This window comes from Accipiter gentilis, chromosome 21 (genome assembly GCF_929443795.1).
Source record: "Accipiter gentilis chromosome 21, bAccGen1.1, whole genome shotgun sequence".
Taxonomy (NCBI): Eukaryota; Metazoa; Chordata; class Aves; order Accipitriformes; family Accipitridae; genus Astur; species Astur gentilis.
Genome location: NC_064900.1, coordinates 23,010,951 through 23,032,195, shown reverse-complemented (window position 1 = coordinate 23,032,195; position 21,245 = coordinate 23,010,951). Strand labels below are relative to the sequence as shown.

Below are 21,245 nucleotides of genomic sequence, written 5' to 3'. Positions count from 1 at the left end.
CAGAGACAATTAGACTTGTGTCTTCAAACCTCTTTTTAAAAGTATCAGGGCCCAAGGTCATGCAAGAATGATATGGTGGTGTCAGGAGATAAGCTTCACTTCTTGGCTTAGACAGTGGACCACACTCCTCTTCCTTCAGCTGAAGTGCCTTCAAAGGGGATTTGGAAAACTTCATACCACAAGCAAAAGCTCTTCCTTCTGCTGCTTCCAATGCAATTTTTGTAGAGGTTGTTTATGGTCTCCTTCAGCAGCAGTTGTATGAAGTCTGGAAGTTCTCAGGGAGAGAGCAGTCAGTGAGAGACTCGCAAAAACAGTGTACGTGGAAATGGGAGAAGGTCTCTACCTCCATTATAAGTACTGTGGACTGTCACGGGCTCCGTTCCCAGCTGACAGAGTCACTAGATGAGTCTCCATGCAACTCCATTCCCAACTGAACTGATGGGGCCGAAGGTTTTCTATCTTTATTCCCAGCTGCCAATCGAGAAAACAGTTTGTCTCCATTGCTGCCATCTATTAAGGGACATTCAGAGAATACAGCTGGATTCTTTACCCATACAGCACTAAAGCTAGGGCTTTGGTCTATTGAAGATAAAGCAAATGATAAATTCTGTGTTTATATTATACAGTTTTCACATCTGTGGTATATAATGTATGTGCAGCTGTGGCACTGCAAAACCTGGGCTATTCGAAGGCTTCTGCTTTTTTTTTAATGCTTTCTTTTGCCCTCAGTACAGGATCTCTTTGCCAAAAATACCGGGGTGAAGAGCCACCCAGCCCTCACCTTGTGAAAGGTTTAGAGCGAGCTGCTGCTATATCCTCCTGGACTGGGGGACATAAAGCAAAGGCTGGCTGACACCTCTGAGAAACAAGAGCATGTTTCCACTTCTCTATCTCCTTTGCATAATCTGTGATATCTGAATTAAGTTTCATGACATATTAACACTTCGAAGCTAAGTTAATATACTGTGTTGTATAATACATTATGTATGACTTGGGCAACAATTGTGCTGGAGCATCAGCAGCCACAGACTTGAAAATGTCTCTTTCAGTGACAGAAATCCTAAATAATACTGAAACCAAATTCCATTGGCATAATTTTATTTTGTATGCCTTATCCCACTACAATATCTCTTACTTTCTCTGCTCTCCTCCATGTACTTGTCACAAAGTCCCCATTTCACATCTTTCATATTACAAATATTCCCATGGTGCTGCATGGTAATTTTAGTTTGTAACATCAGAAGTGTTAGGATTATGTTAGCTTTGCTGAGCCTGGGCACTACGATGTGAAAAAGAACAATGATGAGCATTAACATTTATAATAATGATGTGCTACAAAGAAGAGTAAGAAAAAAAAAAAAGAAAACAAACCCCACTGTGGTTTTTTTGTTCTTGTATATTCATATTTCATGCTTCTAAATACAGCTAAGATATAGCTTGTTTTATCAGAAGTTGTCTTGTAAACTATACATTGGCCTGACATTGGATATAGTATATATATATAGGCAAATATGCAGTCAGAGGTTTATTGGTCTTAATATAACTCATCTTAAGCCTGATTACTTTGTTTCAAAATTAGACTCTCAGAACATATTAATTATGGACACATCCCCAGACAACGTGGCTGTCCATGGGGAATTTCTGCCTTTAACTCTGATTAGTGTTAATAGGAGCTATCCATGTAAACTCCTAGAGGACCAAAAAGAGAAATAATTTTCTGCTAGCTATATTTTTCTTTTAGGGTATAGAACAATACTGAGTGTTCCGGGAGTGAATTGGTAAAGTGCTTGACAGTGCTAGTCTGAAACTTTTCCTCTCTGTTGTAGATTCTGGATCTGATAAAAGCATGTTACAATACTATACACAACATTGTATATTTTTAAATTTATATATAAAGCAGTACTCCTTTTTGTTTGGTTCCACTTTGTTGTTGTTGCTTTTGTTTTCTAACCTGAATTAGACATTAGAGAACATTTTTTTTTTTTCCTGGAAGCACTGGACTGAGGAATGCTAGTATTAAATAAATGATGTCTACGTGACCTGGTGTTGTATGCACTAATTATCCACTTGTCATGATTCTCCCACCTTGGATTACTCAGGAAAATATAACCTAATTTGGAATTAGCAACAGGAACAATTTTCAGACAGAGGGGGTGGCTTGTGCTAGAAGCTAGATAAACTAGAAGATTATTGGGCCTGTGTTGACTGAGACTTTTGGGCTCCAGCGTAAGCTAAGCATACAATAATTAAAATAGTTTCTTAGTGATGGAGAATTTACTGCATCTTTTGACAATTCATCTCAGTAGCTAATTATACTTAAAATGTGCTTTTTATCTCCAGATTGAACTTGCAAATATTGGATTCTGTTGTGTGTCTGCCCACTAATTTAGAGTCCTCTGAAATATCGTCTTCTTGTCTAGTCCCTTCAAGATTATAATCTTCTCTTTGAAGCAAAACACATTTAGTTCAATGTCTCAATGGAAAGAGCCTTTTTATTTTCCAGACCTAAATCATTCTTGTTGCTCTTCTCTGCACTCTTTCCAAGTTTATTCATTTTTATTTATTTATTTTAATTAAAGGTATTGTAGTTTCCCAGAGGCTTGCCTGCTTTGTTAACACAGACGTTACGGTTTGCTTGGCTTCATTCATGTTCACGTCTGTGGCTGTCCCTAGCTAAGCAAATGGTACAGATCTTCATGCCTGCCCTCATGGAGAGAGGTCTGATGCCCTTGATGAACTGATGGAAAGAGCAGGCAGGTATTATCCAAAATCCAACCTAAAGGTTTTATTGTCTAACACAATTCAGAAACTGTACCCAGAAATAAAGCAGTATCCATTCCAAATGAGAGTGTCTATTCTTAGCAACGGCTAAATCTTATGATCATGATGGTAGACTTGCGTGACGGGAGGGCCATGTTCCAGGGGTGGAGTGATAAGGCATACATAATGCATGCCTTTTCATGGGGGGCAGATCGAGGAGGAGAAATCATGGATTTCTGGATAGAGAAAGGAAAATAATAAGGTGTAACATTCTTGTAGTTGTGCCAGCTGCTTGGCAGTCATAGGAGGGCAACAGTACTGTTACCCAAAATAGTGGTAACACAAGAAAAGTAATTCTGTCATTTTCTGTCAGTCTGTTCTCTGCAAAGAATGCAAATCAAACTCTAGGATTAGATGAATGATGATGCTTTCAAAGCAGTGCACTGAAAGTGGTGGGTAAATAGATGCAAATAAGAAAAGTCATGAGCTTCTCACAAAGAAGCTCAGGAGCTGACCATCCTCACCTGATTACTTCTGAGTCCTGCCAGCCCAGCTTCACGCAAGGGAGCGGTTTGAAATTGCTTGACTTGATTTATTCCTTTCCCTCCTGTCTCTCTAGAGCAGTTGAAAATTTCCTTTTTTGTATCACTCTGTTAATGAAAAGGAAGGAAAGCTGGGTGGTGGTGGTGGGGTGGTGGTGGTGGTGTGTCTCTCCCCATCATATGGAAGGAAAAAAAAAAGGAGAAGAAAAAAGCTGACCACAGAAGCATGGAAAGAAATTAGTGTTGAAAAGATGGTAGTGATGGAAAATAGGAAGAGTGTAACTGTGATACCTCTGTCTGCGGACAATTTCTTTCAAACAGATTGTGCCAAATACTTGTGATATCTTAAGACAAAGAAAATATCCTTCAAAGTATATGTTTTATTCTAGTTGCATATGAAGAAGTGTTCAGGAAACCTTTACTTTCTTAATCTTCTTTGCCACTCCATATTGTTATGACAACACAGACAATGCAGCATTACCAGGATCTTCCAGTACCTTTCTGTTACTAGGTTTTGTTATGGTACATGCATATGTGCATCTTCAGCGTTTACTTCTGGTACAGAAATGATTTAAGCATTTTATGTGGCCCCTCTCTTGAGGTTTTAATTTGGTCCTTGTTTAGGTAGGTTTCTGTTCCTGATCGAAGTTTTATTTTAGTGAAGGCTAACAAATGGATGGGTCACAAATGGATCTAGGCCTTGAATATCTTCTCTACAAATTTGCTGTGCTGTGCATGTCAGCATACGTTATGGTGAAATACACAGAAGCCAAGCACTGCCCTGCTTCAAAGTAAAAGCCGTAGCAAAAAAACTGTACAACTTCAAAACATCCCATGACACTTTCTTAAAGTATGGCTTTTTAGTGTGAGTGGGCTGAGACTTTCCTACAATTTTAGGTTTTTTATTTGATTTCTTAAATGAGGTTGAATGTTGCCGCAGGCTGAATTACTGTGGGTATCATCTCAAGAAGTGATCTCTGCAAAGACAGGCCCCAGAATGTTGCCCTGTTTCAGTAATTCGCTCTGGTTACTACAACAGAGTTGCTCAGACGAGAGTACACAACAAATATCTATGGTATTCAGAAGGTGCATAAAGTCTAACTTTTTGGGGGTTGCTTTTTAATAGTTAATGTAATCCTACCAAGTTGGGTGGTGGGTTTGGGAGAGGAAGGTGGGAAAAACCCGCTCATACCATGCTTTAAAGCTTCATTAACAAAGAACTTTACTCAAGGAGGAGATGTTAATAAGTAATGAAACAAAGGCTCTGTTATAGAGATTAGATGTGCATGTGTCCAAGTACAAAGTTCGTGTTGCAAAGTGCAGCTGTTTCTCTGCTTGCAGCCCTGCAGCAGCCCCAGAGCCCCGGGTTCAAAGTTTGCCTGCTTTCCTGTCACAGAGCTGACCGGGGCAGGGTCTGGCTGAAGTTCAGAGTTCAGTGTCTGAAGGCTTGCTGGCTCTGTCTGCCGTGCTGGCTGATGTTTTGGAAGGAGTCGCTGAACTGTTTAAAAATAATGTGCTGTATAATGGAGTGACCTAACCAAGCCTCACTGAAGGAACAGACTAGTAAAATGACGCGTGCGGGAAATAGCGCCTGTTTGCGTTCTCCTTCCTCCTGAGGTTTATTTAAATGACGAAAAATAAAGTAAAAGAACTAATGCTCTATATACAAAGACACGAAACTGACCTGTCTAAAAAAAAAAAAAAACCAAAACAGAAAAGAGCTAGTCCATGTGTTTCCTTTGGTTCCCTTTGTGTCATGATAACAGTGTTCCACACCATGGGGGTGAAAAGAACTTAATACATCTGGATAGTCTGCTTTCAAATCCTCCTTCAAAGGCTTTTTACGAAGCTAACCCCAACTTTCTTATTCAGAAGGGCTGCAGACCCCACATGTGCAGCTTTCTTGGTTAGCTGCGGTCGTATCAAAGGCTGCTGTGCCCAAACACAGACCCTGAGTGAGAATGGAGACTGATGGCTGAGAGCAAAGGCTGGTACAAACACCCTTGGAGGAATTTGTATTTCAGGCAGTGGTGTAGCTGTATGACATGTAAGAATTTTTCTCTATCTGTTGCCACATCCTTTCTCGAGGAGAAGATGGTAAACCGTAGGTGGTAAACCAAGTCATCAGCGCTCGCTGCCCACAGCATGCCGCAGGTCTGAGCAGACTGCTGTCATTTCACTGCACTGAAAGGAACATGGATGTTCAGAACACTTTCTTGGACATCAGAGGTCTGCCCCGTTTGTATCACAGCTTCTGTTTCTCTGGGTTCAGTAAATTCAATCACTGAGAGCCACAATTAAAAACAGGATGCAAGGAAGGACTGTAGCAGCCAAAACCATGAGTTCTGGACCAAAAGATTTGTGTGTTTAGATACGATGATTTTTTTCCCTTTGTGCAAATTCACAAGCCGTCAAACTCCAGAGGAGCCTTCCTCTGATAAGTTAGTCCTATGCTTTGGTTATTACCCCAGGTCTAACCTTCCACTTCAGAGCAATGTATCTGAGAAGCTAACAGAGACCCTACAGTGCACACTCCAGACCACGGCTTGTTAAGTATTCAGGTGGGCACGAGTGAGTTAGTGCTCAAAAAAAAAAAAAAAAAGTCCAGAGATCCAAAACAATGTGTTATAATGGCTAAGCCCTTCCTGGGAAGACGTGGGAAAGGAGAAATAACAGGAACTGCACCTCTGGTGTTCCATTCCTGTCCTGGACTGTGGAAAATCAGGAGTGTTCCGTTTTTTTTCTGTTGCTCTTGGCTGTCTCCCTGCAACCACTGTAGTGAACAGGTCAAGTCACTGAGACTAGTAGTGACACTGGCAGTGCATATCCATAATTAGTTAATTTGGTCTGCACTGATGCAAATCCCTGACATAGCAGCACCTGTGAGTAAAAATTTCTGTTGCTCCCACTGCTAAGTTCCACCTGAGTCTCTGGCATCTCTTTGCTAGAGTGATTATACCTGGTCTTGGAATCTTTGTTGCCTAAGAAACTCTGACTAGTGCCACTACTCTCCCCAGAACTGTAGGCTACTGAAAACATACAAAAGGAGAGGAGAAGATGATGAAATTAACAGGTGTAAAACATGTACACTGCTTACTGCACTGGTAGAAGTCCTTCAGATGATAAAGCTCTACTGGGTGGTAACTACCAATTTAAGCCTTGGCTTGCCTCATCCAAAAAGACAGCCCTGTCAGGCTATTACCTACTGTGTGAGGTGGGTTTCTTTCATTTTTTTTTCTCTTGGCATTGACCACATATTAATAAATTTGTAGGGGAGAGTATAGTGGGAGAAAGGAGAAGAGTCCTTATAGCCCTGTGGTTAGTAAGGTTGCATGGGCTAGGGTGGTAGGCTGAAGTTCAGGTACATAGTCCAAATCAAGCAAAACAGGAACTTGGACCAAGTTTGCAAGGTATCAACTATTCTGGTTGTTGGCTCTGCTGAAGTAGATAGGTGAATGTTTGTATCTCTCCCTCTTGCCTTCCCCTCCCCCCATTTTCATGATAGTCTTCCGTGGCCATGTCACCTGGCTTTAGTTAGAAATACAAGAATAAACAGGAAAATTACTTGCAGGTCAGTTCTTGTTTTCTTGGGTGTTTGTTTTTGGGGTTTGTTTGTTTGTTGGTTGGTTGATTTTTGTTTGGTGGTCGGGTTTTGTTTGTTTGTTGTTTTTTTTTTTGTCTGGGTGTATCTGCTTTTGTTTAAAAGTACTTATTTTCTTTCTCAGCAGATAGTCTGAGCATCATCCCACCTGTTGCCTGCCTGAACCAAGAACCAGATCCTGGAGTAGGACTGTGCTGGTACTAGTTGGCTGCAGATCTACTGGGATCCTAGTATTGAGAGAGACCTAACAGGTAAGTAAAAATCAAAATTTATTCAAGGGGCTGAGGTCCTTAGAAGAAAAGAGTACTATTGCTATCTGCCCCTCTCTGAAAAAAAATCACAGGAAAAGGGTATATGCATGCAGATATGACTTGCAGGATTTTTTTATCCTGACACTAGTATCTTTCCACTAAGAATCTGTGCCTGTCAGTTGTTTTTCTTCTCAGTTTACACACTCCCCAGCCCGTTTTCAAACCCCTTCAGGTAAGGCTATCGGAAAACCCCTCCTCCATTTAGCTTCTCTCTTCTGATTCAAATTCAGATGTCTTAAGAAAATATAGAGGAATTTCCTTTGGCAGGAATACTGGTAGAAAGCAAACAAGAATAGTCCAAACCAGGATTGGCACAGCTGCCCTTGGGCCGAGGTTTTTATTTGTTTCTGATTATTTTTTTGGTTTTGCACTCCGCTTCAGAATTTTTCTTTTCTGCATGTCTTCTGCATTCAGTCTTGTCCACACTGGAGTGGTAGAGTAAGAGGGCTTGTCTGCAGCTAACATTTTACTGCTTCATTCTGCTGGCGTAGTTAAGGCAAACCCTCCACCAGCCCTTGCTTCTTCCTAACGCAGGCTGTGTTTTATCAGTAAGAAAGTGCTTGTACAGACACTTACAATGCTCTGTAAAGCAAATTGATATATATTAATTGATGTCATATTTATGCAGTAAAACTGTGCACTAAGACTTTTAGTGATATAATTACTTAATTTTAAAAATCATATTTCAAATAAAACAAAAATGTCTACCAGGTAAATCTTAAAAGCAGAAGAGATCTCTGGATAGCTCACTACTTTACACATTGGTAAAAATGAAACTAGTACACCTTACAGCAGTGGCACACATTGTTTCAAAATTAGAAGAAAGGAGTGAATTAAAATGGAGTTATTTTTATAGGTATGTGTACATTTGCTATGTAAGGACTTTGACAAACTTCTTCAAAAGTGTTGTTCAAACAGTACTGGGTTTCTCCTTCCATCCAATCTTTCACTGGCAAGAACCTCAGGTTTTTGCGCTTCAGTCCTACGGCATGGCCTACCCTATGTAAAATAACGACTGAAAATGCTTTTCTAAGAAAAAACTGAGTAAAATCATCAAATTTGCCTACAACCTGTTAATTATGGCATAATATTGGTGAAAGGTTCAAGTCTTTATTATGGAAGGACCTTGTTCCTTTTGGTCCTCCTGTCTGACACGAGATTTCATATGAAAACACAGATTTGTATTGCTTCTGTGTTAAGGGGAAGGTTCTGCATGATCTTGTCTGGATCTGGGCTCTGGTTTCCCATAGTTAAGGATGGAGCTCTGTGGTTTATTGTGGAGATGCTGGTTTTAAAGTCAAAGTTCAGATTGTGGTAGAAGCTTGAGATTGTGGTAGAAGGGATCTCAGTTCTCAAAAAAATCTCAATAGACTGGCACCTAAGGTGGGAGTGATTTAAATATTGAATGACATTTGGATTGGAAAATGAATGGACGTAGAAGGGTCTTCAAGAGTTAACAAAAGGTTTATTTCTTGCCAGTGTTTCTTTTAGCTTATTCTTCCTTTCTGTAAGTCACTCTCACACTGTGGGATTGATCCTTTGTTCCTGCTCTCATTCCCCAAAGTGCTCCCTGCTTGACTACCAGTATGGACATGTAGTTTTCATCTGTGGAGAATTTCCTAACTTTTTAGTCATAACTGAAAATTTATGTGCTAAGTTCAGCTCAATGAATTACATGACAAATCTGCAGCAATGCAGACGCCATCAGGGAGACAGAGAGACTGGCTGGCTGTCTTGCCAAGTATCTCAGCAATCCTAGGGCAGAATAAGCTTTCTAATGCATGGCATATGTGATGATGAGATGTGCTGACTTTTTGATATATACCTATACGAAGTTCCTGTTAAAGATTTTGTTTCTGAATGAGAGTTTGATGCAGCTGGGTATATACCATGCTTTCATATCTGTTGGAGAGGGAGAGGGAAGGGAAAACATATGGGCGTTTCAGTACATTATCAGCTGTGCTGGTGAGCAGTGTGAAGATCAAAAAGGAGCCAGTGTACTACTCCTCGCAGCTTTTAAGGTGTGTGCCTGCATGTGTAGGGTATGTTCCGTAATGCGACTTAAATGATCGCTAATTAGCTTTTGCTTATTTACATGAATTGAGCTTAGACCTATATACTATTTTGAGGTATTTCTTTATATTTCAAAACTTTGTGCTGTTTTTTATGCTGAATATATAACATCACCATGCTTTTACTTCCTGTGTTCACAAGCAAACTTGCTTCCTTGTAAGCAGATGAACTATTTACTTTTCAGACAAAATAAGAACATACTCTTTGGAAATATAGCATGATCTAGTCTGGCCGAGAGACTGGTAGGTACACATTGCACAAACAACAGGTGTTCACATTTATTGCTATGGCTAAAATAGCATTTGCTGAAAAATGTATATAAAAAATCCCTGAAAAAGCATGAAAGATTTAAAAATGTGTCTGATTTTTTAAATTCATATCCCATTTAGATAGCTCATTTTTTCATAATAGTGAAATTGTTTTGGCTTATTTGGTTTCAGTTATTATTGGCTGAAGAAGTGTAGACAAGATAAAATAATTGCTTATCTTCAGTTATGTGTTAAGATGTATTTTTTCTTTTTCCAGAAAAAGATCCTTGACTTAAATATAAGCCAATTGATTTTTCATGGATTTCATCTAAGCCACAAGCTTTAGGTCAATGAGACTTTGATTTCTTTTACAAAACACCAAATCAATTTATGTGAAGGATAGCATGTAAGTTTTAATTTTAGTCTCAGTTTTCTGACTTTAAAATGTTTTCTGAATGGACTCTTGTAGGCTGGAATATTAGCAATTCAGGGCTTGCTTACTTTGACTGTAGTCAGTCACTGGTTGTGCATGACTGCTGTAGTGAAACGAAGCTGGTGGAGGGGAGGCCAGCCCTGCGGAAGAGAGGAAAAACCCTGGAACAGCAGCTTACGAACTAGCCAGCCATCTTCCTCGTAATATAATGATGCTGGCAAAAATACTTTAATTCCTACCTTTTTTCATGTCTCGTCTCCTGTGGAATTCAGCAAGGTGCCTCTGGGTACGGTCCAGCTTCTGTAACATGGTGTTGACGTTTTCACAAAACCAAGCAGATATCAACCCCTGAAACACTACGTGTATGCAAAAGGAATATATCTATTTAGTTGCATTCCTTCCCTTTGCATGTAACACAGGTAGTTGTCACATAAGCAGGATAAAAACAATGTTGTAGTTTAAGCATCTTGTCCCTAATTGTCATTAGATTTTACTTTTCTGTGTTTATGTTCCCTTTGTTTTCCCTACTTTGCCATTGACTTTTGTGGGAAGGAGCTAGTGTAAAGAAGGTGGTTCTGAAAAACCCATCCTGTATTTCTTAAGCATCACTTAAGCAGTGAATCTTCCGTTGAGCTCCAAAGCCATTCCCATAATCAGGATTTTAGCCAAGGCAAAAGGGCAAAACTCTTCTGTTGCGCCAAAAAAAAAAAAAAAAAAAAAAGCCAAGGGACTTTTAATGATCAAGCAGAGATGATAGGACCTTGGCATATGAAAAACCCTGATGTAGTAAATCAAAGCAGGCTGTCTTGAGTGTAGTAATATTTTTATGCTAATAAATTAGTGTCATAAGTGATTTGTCAATAAGATGTAGAATATGCTATGAAAGAAGTCAGACAATATTTTTCTTTCACATAGAAAAACAGGGTGAGGTCATAGCAAAATCCTCAACATGATTTTTTCTAAGAAAAGTCTTGGTGGGCTGACCCACTGCACACTATTTGAATATTTAAATTCTTATTCTTAAATTACCTTATATACCTAAGCTAGATTTAACCATTTAGAAGAGTTTAATGAGGCCTGTTATGGTAAGGAGCCGCACTGTCGTAGCGGAGAACACTACAGTCCAGGGATGTGCAGCACTTCTGAACCAGTGGCTCCAAAACTTGCTTGAGCAGAGCTGTAGGCGTGGGCAGGGAGAAGCTCGTGGCCCATTCCACCTTTCTTCTCATAGAGACGTACCTCACAGCTGCCCCTTTCAACAAGAACTGCATGCCCAAGTAGTAGAGACAGCAATGTCTGTCCATCACCATTCCCTCACACGCCTACCAAACCACGCCTACGCATCTCACCAACACAAGCTCCAAACTCGCATGCTAATGTAATGCCGACAAGAACTCTTGGCCCACAGCCAGGCACAAACCAGATGCGTTTGCAAGGACTCATGGGAGTTACTGCGTCCCTGAGGGTGCAGGGCCTTCATTTCTCCTAGTCCTTGCACGATCTGTACGAGGACGGAGAGCTGCCCTTTCCTGTGTCCCAGTAGTCCAGCAAAGTAAAGGCCTCTGACTTGGCAGGACGAAGGTGTCAGTCCAAGGTAAAGACAACTTTTCGTTGGGGAAATCCAAGAGGCCATGATTTATTCTTTAGCTTTTGATCTTATTTTTCACACCAGGTCCTGTTGCATACAACCTTCCTCCGCTGCTGCTTCATGCGTACAAAATTACAGGTGGAAGGCCAGTCCGACCATTTGGCACTGCTCTCTGCAATGATACTAAGAAAAAGCTGTGGGAAGGTCAAAGGCTTATCAAAACTCTTAAAGATTCATACTGGTGCAACTTTGATCTGTTTGTTTTAATTCATTCCTGCTTTTACCAGATTCAGAAGTTGCATGTTAGTACCCAATTTAAAAGTGGTATGTGGGTGTAATGCCTCTGGAACTTGCTGGGTCAGCAGCAGCAGAAATGGTAGCCTTCTATTAATCTACCTACAGGTATGAAACTGAGAGAAGAGTTTCCATCCCTCTCAACACCCAGACAGTTTGGAAGAGTAGAAGGTTGGCTAATTTGCTGTATTTTTCATGGAAAAATTTTCTGCGGCTGCAGTTATCTTGATGCAACACAATAATCTTCTATTGGCACTTGTTTTACTAGTCATTTGGATATTCTTGTAGCTATGTGTAAGGTATGTGAATATTAATCTTTCTTATGCCAAGAGGTTTTTAAGCTCCCCCCCCCTTCAGGTCCTCAGTACCTCCTCTCAAAATCAAAAGCATCAAAAATGAACATGTTTAGCCCAGAGTCTGTTGTAAGATGCAGAGATGGAGATTATAATATGCACTTATTCTCTACTACTACAGCTGGCTGTTGGGTTTATGAGAAACTAGGGGGAATTCTCTCTGCTAGTAACTGTGCCTGTCAGCCAATGCAGACCATGTATCTACCTGCACTGGGCTGGTAGATGGCTGTCCCATTTGTAGCGTGATGAGAGCAAACACATACTGCATGTACCAATCGCACAGATGTACCAACTGCCTTATCTTCACATTACCCTCTGTATTGCTAATCTGGGATAAGGCCGCCTTCTGTAGTAGTAAATCAGTTTCTCTGCAGTTTGGAGCCAGTGACTCAGAAGCAGGTCTCTGAGGCAGAACCCCAGCGCATCCTTTTGCATGTTGTACCGTACATTTTCAGAGCCACCTCTGCACTGTGCCCTGCGATTGTGATTTCTTCTTGTGGGTTTCTGATTTACAGCTTGTGATTCCTGTGCAGATGCTTATTCCCAGCTCGGGCTGCTGACCCTTGGTTTGACTTTCTGGTTCCTGATTTTTGGCCATGAACATTCGGCTCCTTTCCCAGTTCTGGACACGGGCCCTAACCTTTGGGCTGAATAGCCCATGCTCTAATCTGTAATCCTAGAAGGCCACCAGGTCACGTCTAGTAGACTGTACTCTAATTTATTCAATAACAAATGAAATCTAGCAGATAAGTTATTTTTTATGACTATCTATTTGTAACCTGGGCTTCTATTAGTATTTTGCTAAACGTGAACTTCTCCTTTCCATTAGTTATCATATTGTGCTTAATGGCCATTCTTTCTTTGGGGAGAATATAATCATACCTCAGCCAGTGGAGCGGGTGAACAGAACTGATAGCGTATATACAAATTTCAAAGTGGTGGCTACAAGTCCTGTAAATTACACCAGAAAAGGCAATAGTGTCAGAGTATTATGAACTTCCATTTCATTTTTATATGAAATATTATAAAGATTATTGGCATACTGTACGTGTAGTCTGTTTTGTCTTCTGGGAGTTCATAATGTCATTCCATCACACGACATAAGAGTGTAAACATACACTCAAACGTAGCCACTAAGACCTGTTACAGTCTCGTGACTGAAACTCAATGAAAATATGAGATATAAAGTTGACAAAGTATGAAGGAAAATTTCCAGATGAAAGAGGAATAACTGAAGCTTATAATGTGTGTTAATGTTCAGGTGGAAGAAGGGTCACAATGCTTTGGCAGGAGAATTAATGGAGAATGAATACAAAGCTGAGTTGTAAAATGAACTTAACTTAATACTTCATCAGCTACAAGTAATATGGAATAGGCAGTAATGTGGATCTGAGTGAAAATAAAACTGCTTTTACATATACTCTATATGTTACATTGTTTATACACAAAGATTATGTAACATAGACATTTATATGCACATTCTCAACAGAAAGTAAAAATCACAAGATCTGGGTGGGTTTTATTTAACTTTGCTCATCAGCAATTCAGGGATAAAAAGCTCCATGTTGATGCAATGTTTTTGCTTTGTAGTATTTTTTATGAAGTTAGGCATCTAAAACCAAAGTATGATTCATCTGTCCTTCTTCTACGTCAAAATATGTGACAGTTGTCAATCTAGGAAAAGTGTACTTGTTATTTTGTTTTAGCCTAAAAGCAAATCATATTAAAACCTGCTGTTCATGGCTGTTTCATAGAAATGTGAAGCTTCCTTAATTTCAGAGCTTAAATCAAGACATCAGTATGGAGACACTTAGATTAACTTTTTTATTAAATTATACAAACATGCTTGCTAAACCCATCTCCTTGTGCCCTTTGACAAGAGGAACTGTCCTTTACTACAGTAATTTTCATGGGAATGCATATTTATTTATTTTTTCTGAAGCAGGCTAGCGCAAATAAGGGATAGCAGATTCTTTGTAGAATTCAGCTAATGGTGAATTCAGACTCTCCTTTGCTTAGTGTAAGCGAAGAAGATGGTGAAAGAAGCAAGTTTTGTGTATTGCTTTGGTGTATTTCCTCCAAACTGGTCATGTACATTAATATGATTTTACATACTTTTGTTAAAATACCAGTTCAGAGAAAGAAATCTGGTGAAATAAAACAAGTGACTTCTTCAGTTTGTTGTTCAGGTAAAATTTGTTAGTATAAAAACCTAGAGCAGAACAGTAGGGCATAGCTTTTATCTAAACTGAGAATTTTTACTTGGTGTAAAGCTCTTTAATGGAACTGCCCATGAACTCATGTGACATTCACCATGTGTAATGACATCCGTTTGTTTTTTTAAAATGACTTACTTAAAAATGGAAAGTACTTCCAGTACTTCTTGGTAAGTACCAAGAAGTCAGATCCCTTGGTACCACAGAGGTCCCTTCTTCATTAGAGGTAGGTAGTTTCCATTATTCATATTGGGTAGCATTTCATTTAAAGTCCCACCATTAGTTAAAAAGCAAGATATTAATGAGATGTTACTGGAGTGCTGTCTTTCAATTTGATATTGTTTGACCCAGATGTTTTAAAATTTCAAAGAATAAAGCTTCCATTGCCTTACATCAGAGAAGATTTTTACAGGCAAGAACATCTAATTCTTGCCCAGTTTCCCTTGATAGCCAATTGCCTTTCTTAAATCTTCACCATTTACTTCTAGGTTAATCCTCTTGCTTCACTTTAAGCAATTTCTCTGATTCCTTGATATTCATACATTGCAGTTAGTTATATAAAGATATTTTTTATACTACCCCCATCCACTTAGCTGGTGAGTAGCCAAGTAATACATACTTAGTGCTTTTAATTTTACCTCATAAATCAATCATTGTAGTTCCAAAATCAGTTACATTTTTTCTTAAACCATCATTTAATACAAAGAGTCCATTATGCATGCCTGTGAATAATATATTAATTGTGTGGCTTAAATTCATAAACAATGTTACACAATTAACTTCATGAAATTGCTCTCTCTGAAAATTGTACAACTACAATTTCTAGAATAGTAGCTACAAGATGACAGCATTAAGCCAAGCACCGTCGCTCTGAATTGTCACTGATAAAGCAGAGGCCACTTAAATGTGCAGTTACGATAGACAGTGTATTCCTTGTTACAGATATATTCCTTTACGTACTTTTTCAAAGGTTTTTACCTTGTTTTGCATTGCCATGCACTAATGGTGTAAGGCAAGATTACTTCGGTGAATGGCTTTATTAATATAAAGAAATACTACTAAAGATTTTTTTTTAAAACTAGATTTTAAAAAAAATCTCTTTTTCACTGTGCTGTGTTCTCATCGGGTTGTTAAAAAACCAAAAGATAAAAATTACTTCTCGACTGATTTTGAGGTTTTGCTCTTGGCAAACACTGATCTTTGCCTTTTGGGATGGACATAGAGATGGAATGAACAGCAGGATCTGCAAGAAAACAGAATACAAACCAAAACCGAAAGGAAACATGCTTATACGTTCATAATTATTTGTTCTGAGTTAGAAGACTAACCTGAGATCCAGATTCCATAGGCTAGACAGAGTGCTAATGTCTCTAATGAAAGTATTCCTGCTGTATTACAGCGTGCTTAGATAAGGCAGAGAAAGAGTTGAAAAAGGCATTACCCTACTTTCAAATCGGAAACTGAAGCGCAAAGAGACGAAGCAATTTGTCCACTATTACAGGAGTCGGTAGGAGAATCGGTAGTGTAAGCTCCTGCCTCCCAGCTGAACTGATCTACAAGACTGTATTTATTCTATAATCTGTTTTTATGCTCTTATCTATTTAATCTTCCCCTCATACCAGTTTTTATAAGTATGTCTCCATAGAGAACTCCGGCATAAGAAATGTTTCTGCAGATGAACCCTGAGGTTTTATAGTAACACTGTATAATCATTACGTGGGAGGTACTCTGAGTTAAAATGGTGCAAATTACCATGAGAAGTGAATCATTTCAGCGCAGGGAAGTAAGGTTAGCTATCTGCTTATTGCCACCTTTCCATCGTTCACCGTCAACAGCAGCCGTTCCCATGGCGTTACATCACATTCCATACGTTTAGTCAGGTAGCCCGCTTCTGCTGCGAGCGGAGGGGACACGAACACACGCACCCTCTCACCCTCCTGCTGCTGCGATGGGGAGGAAAACCCTGAGGAGTCCCGCTTAGGGTTGTCCTATATTGCTTTCGGGGCGTGGGAGACTTTGGCTCGGGCTCTGTGCCTCTGTGTGTGTACGTGGGCAAAGCCCAGGGAGGGAGGAGATGCTGACACCCGTCACCCACCTCCCTTCCCACAGTGCCGGGGAGCCGCTGGCTGTGCTCCCCTTTTTCTCAGTGGTGCTGCTAAGGAAAGGCCGTACACTGGCTCCTTCCTCAGCTTGCCTCATGCCTCTCCTGTCCGTTTTTCCCTGTTATTCCTCTCCAGATAAAGGGGATGGGTTAGCACTGCCCTCCTGTCACCTGGATATCCGCACACAAGGGCTGCGTGGTCAAAACCAGTGTCCTACAGCCATCCTTAACCTTTGCCGCATAAAAATAAACCAGGGGGGTTATCCCGTGGCTTAGAGCTGCGGTATGGAACTACACTCAAATGAAAGCCCAGGCGTGGAATTAATGGATTTGGTACCCTACTCCTCAAAGTAAAACACAGCCGCTAACGCTTTAGCACAGTGTACCAGTTATTTCACCGGTTATTTGTTTAAACTGAAGATTCCACCACTGCTTAGTTGTACCGTATGTGAAATTCCAAATCTGCTACAGTTCCAGATTTATAAAAGAGCATTATATAGAATATAGGCCTATTAATTTTACAGTCTAATTTCTGATTAATTTTACAGCACCTCAGACGAACTGCATAGATTTTACCCATTAAAAATGATGACAATTCAGTTCTGTCATTTTAAGAGGAATTAAATCCAGTATTGCCAAGTATGATAATATTCTATGAAAAAATGAACCAACACTTACTTACATTAAAAGAAAAATACAATATCCCAGCACCATGTTATTTCTGTATAGGAAAAGTCTACTTGCCAATACAGTGGAACTAACTGTTACCTGTTAGTGCAGTCAAGAGGCTGTTGGTCTGACAACAAGAGAAATTCTCCATTCAAGCTGAGCAGGTTAAGTAATGTTTTCTAGCACAGCTGTGTAATGTGTCTGTTGGTAATTAAAAGAGCCTGCTAGAGCTGGTTAAGGAAAAGTTTAAAGTAAACTGTTTTCTATCAGAAAATCATTTTGTTAAAAAATTAAAATCTCTACAATGTCTATGCCTTGTTTTAGAGGAAACTAAAAAAAGTGGGGTGTTTTAGGAGGAAAAAAAAAAAAAATCCAACACTGAAACAGTCTGTCCTTGACTTCTTTTAAGATGCATACTTAAATAAACACCCCCAAAACCAAGAATGGAAATGCTATAGTATGAAAATAACATGTCCATTTTCTTTAGTGTAAATTTTAAATTTGGGGAAGCGGCTTATTCTGGTTTGAAACAAAGCTGGATTCTGAAAACAGACATAAAATGACATTCCCACTTGTGACATGACTTTCTATTTGCATTTGTAGATGCAAGGTATATTTTTTAGCTCTGATTTTTTACACTAATCCTGTTGACTTCACTTGAAAAGAATGGCATGTTTCCCACTAACTTTGTGACAGGATTGGGCCTTGATGCAATACCTCATGTCACAGCAGCAAAACTTGTTGCCAATAGACTGTCTCAAGGGAGGAGATTTTCAGTAACTGCTCCCTGAGAACTATTCTAAAAATGCATCTTTTTCTGTCCAGCCATTGGGATAACGATATACTCCATCCCTAAAGAGAGGGGCACTGACTGAGCTGCATTGATGACACCAGAGGCCCCTGCTGGCTTGTTCACTAAACAGAACTGGCAACTGACTCTGAAGATAAAAGTTCTTGACGTTTTTCCAAGCTGGTGGAATGGAGCTGAGTGACACTTAGAAATAAATAGAGGAGGGAATAGTATGATTTTGAATGACAGAGGAGCTTTCATGAAAGACTTTCATGGGGGAAATGTGGGATGTACTGTTCCAGGCTTGACTCTAGGGGATTTGTTGACAGTTGGATAATGTGCATGTTTACTACCACTAGTATGAAATGTAGAGGAAAACAAAGGGAAAAATTCCAAATGAATTCTTTATTTCCACTTAAACAGTTAAAAACAAAGTACAATGATACATCTCTTCCTTCCCTATAATTGACTCTCTACAAACCGCCAATCTCTTTGGAAATCTGCTAGAAGAATGTTCTCTCTCCTGACAAGTAAATGTACTTCATGCAAAACATTTGTCATTTCTCTGTTATTATAATTCATGATCTTATCCTTCATTCTCTCGCTTGTTTAAGCAAACAGTAATAGTACTTTTAACCTGAGACTTCAAAGGTAAAGATATTGTGAAGAGGTCCCCGTTCTTTTTCTTCTCCTCTCTGATCTCAGCCAAACCCTTTGAACATCAAAGCGGCTCAAGGTTTGGGGCAAGTTCTTAAGGATCAGGTTACTAGAAAGAAATTCATTGAATTTCCATGTTCATATTCAACATGGACCAGAACAAATATTAATATTCAAGAATAGTTTAATTTAATCATGACAATTAAAACAAGCTGCTGCTTAATCTTTTGCTCAGTACAATGAAGCTCATTCATTCCATCATACTGCTGTGAAAAATCCTTGACTTCTGTCAGTCAGAAACTGCTTGAAAAAATTTCTAACCTAGGAACTACAAAGCAATTAGAATGTAAAATAAATTCCCCAAACAAAGAATGTTGCCGTTTTAATTACAGTATCACACTGTCATGTAAAAGGTTAACACTTAAAAAATGAATCTTGTACCCTCAATCTATTACCTCTAAGCAATTCTCATTTTCACATTAATTTTTGTAGGCTGTCATCTAAATTAAATACTTTTCAGCCCTGTCAGTTTATCTCCATATGTATTCTCATTACAGCAGTCACTAGAGCCAAAGTATTTTAATCTTCAGTATAATCCCTGTAGGACCCTATTCTTAGCTACTACAATTTTAGGGGTTCTACAACTGGTCTTTTTCTTTTAAACAGTGGTACTCCTTTGTGTGGCAACTCTTGCCCTTGTAAGGACTTTCTATAAACAAGTGTTTTGCAGTCTGTTCTGAAATTACCTTCACTGTCAGTGGCTAGATAGTCATAATTCCTCCCTTTCCCCATTACTCACTTTCTAATTTCTCTGTTCTTGGGAAAGGTTCTAGTAACATTATTCTGGTAGGTTTAATTTCTGGTCATTTAAAAGCCAAATCCTGGGGATAAAACTCTTAAAGTTTTCCTTTTTTTTTTTTTTTTTTTTTCTCTTAAGAACATATTGGACAAATAATAAAATGTGTTAGTCCTAAAGCTAGATCCCGCCTCAGATCAGTACAACCATACCCGAGTGTGCAAACCTGAGCAACCACAAGAATCAGTAATCAACTGTCCAGCAGAAATGCATGCCATCAGGAAGGCCAGTAAAGTGGGCTAGCGACTTTGCCACCCAACTGCTGCTGACTTAGGTTATCGTATGTTTTGCTACAGTGAATTTTCACTGACTTCAGTAGCACCACCCAAGAAGTAAGGAACTTGTTTGAATAAGTTTGCCTGAATAAAAACAGGCTGCTGTTGTTTGTTTGCCAGGGTGGGCTTTGGGGTTATTTATTTATTAGTTAATAGTAAAGAGTGCTTAGTGAAAATTCTTACAAATGACTACAAGGACCAAACTAAAATTAAACAGCTCCTTAATCCATGGCAGCTGACAGACAAAACACCTTCACAAGCCAGAACTCCTCAGAAAACAATGCGAATCTTGTGCAGCTTGTGGCATACTCAGACCATCGCCAGGCACAGCAGCCCAGACTGCCTCTGACAGTCCTAGTCCTCTCATCAACCTGATGGAAGGGAGGTCGCACATGAGGGTTTCCTTCAGAAGAAAATCAGTTTGCAAATAAATAGTGTGTATACCTATGTTTCATTTCAATCTGTAGGATATAGCCATAGTACACGAGCACCTGGACTCAGGAGCTGCAAAGCGCTTCTGAATCTGCCAGTTGGGATACACCAACTCTTTCTGAAAAATACATAGTTATGAGCAGAAAGCCATCACCCAAGTGTGCATGCAATAGCTTTAAGAACATGAGTAGAGGCCACGTGGGTTTACAGCTCATGTTTTCTGAAGTCAGTGATAAAGCTTAACTTAACTGGGTAGGATCAGCCCCCTGACAAATATCTCTTAGTAAGAAATCGAAGTTCAGGGAAAACTTCATAGGGCAAGAGCAGTAATAGCTTAAATAGATTTTGTGGTGTATCAGTAGCCACCGTGAGAGAACAGCACGTATGAAACATGCATTAGTCTGTACAATACATTGCCCTGGAAAAAAGAACTTGCTATACAAGATGAAACGTGATAATTGGTCTCATCGGTGGATCAACAAGCTGGGCATTAAAATAATCTAGTCTAGGGAACATAAAAGCATGAATGAGCAATAAGCAAAGCACATTTACTTCAACTAATAATAGGAAGCCTTAATCTTTTGACTGCAATACTGAAAGAAGAGCTTGCAAACAAAAATGACATAAGGTTTTTTAGCCAGTGAACCTGGGTTGAATTTTAAAGATGGGTTAGAAGTTCAAGTGGGTTTGGGTTGATGGCAAGAGCCAGCCATGAACAGCTCAGTTTTGTCTGATTTTAACTGAAGAAAATTGGTGCTCATAGAGGCTTTTACAGTCACCAGCTTGTCAATATGGTAATAGCATAGTTTGAAATTGCTGGTTTGGTTGACAAATAGACCTGTGTCTTGTCGGCATAGAAATGAAACCCAGCATCACGCCAATGAACAGCCCTGCGCACAGGCAGCTTTGGATTGCCGAGTAAGAATGGAGCCAAAATGGAACCCTACAGAGCCTGAGAAATAAATGCTCTAGGAGAAGAACACAAATTACCCTTGAAAATATAATGCAGGTAACTGTTGGATAAATATGATTTAAGCCAATTTAGA

General features: G+C 39.4%; 1 protein-coding gene across 4 annotated transcripts in view; it reads left to right on the top strand.

The window, feature by feature from the left end:
* Nucleotides 1-21,245, top strand: part of NRIP1 (nuclear receptor interacting protein 1) — an 895,475-nt gene that overhangs the window by 785,387 nt on the left and 88,843 nt on the right. The gene's annotated exons all lie outside the window — the stretch shown is intronic.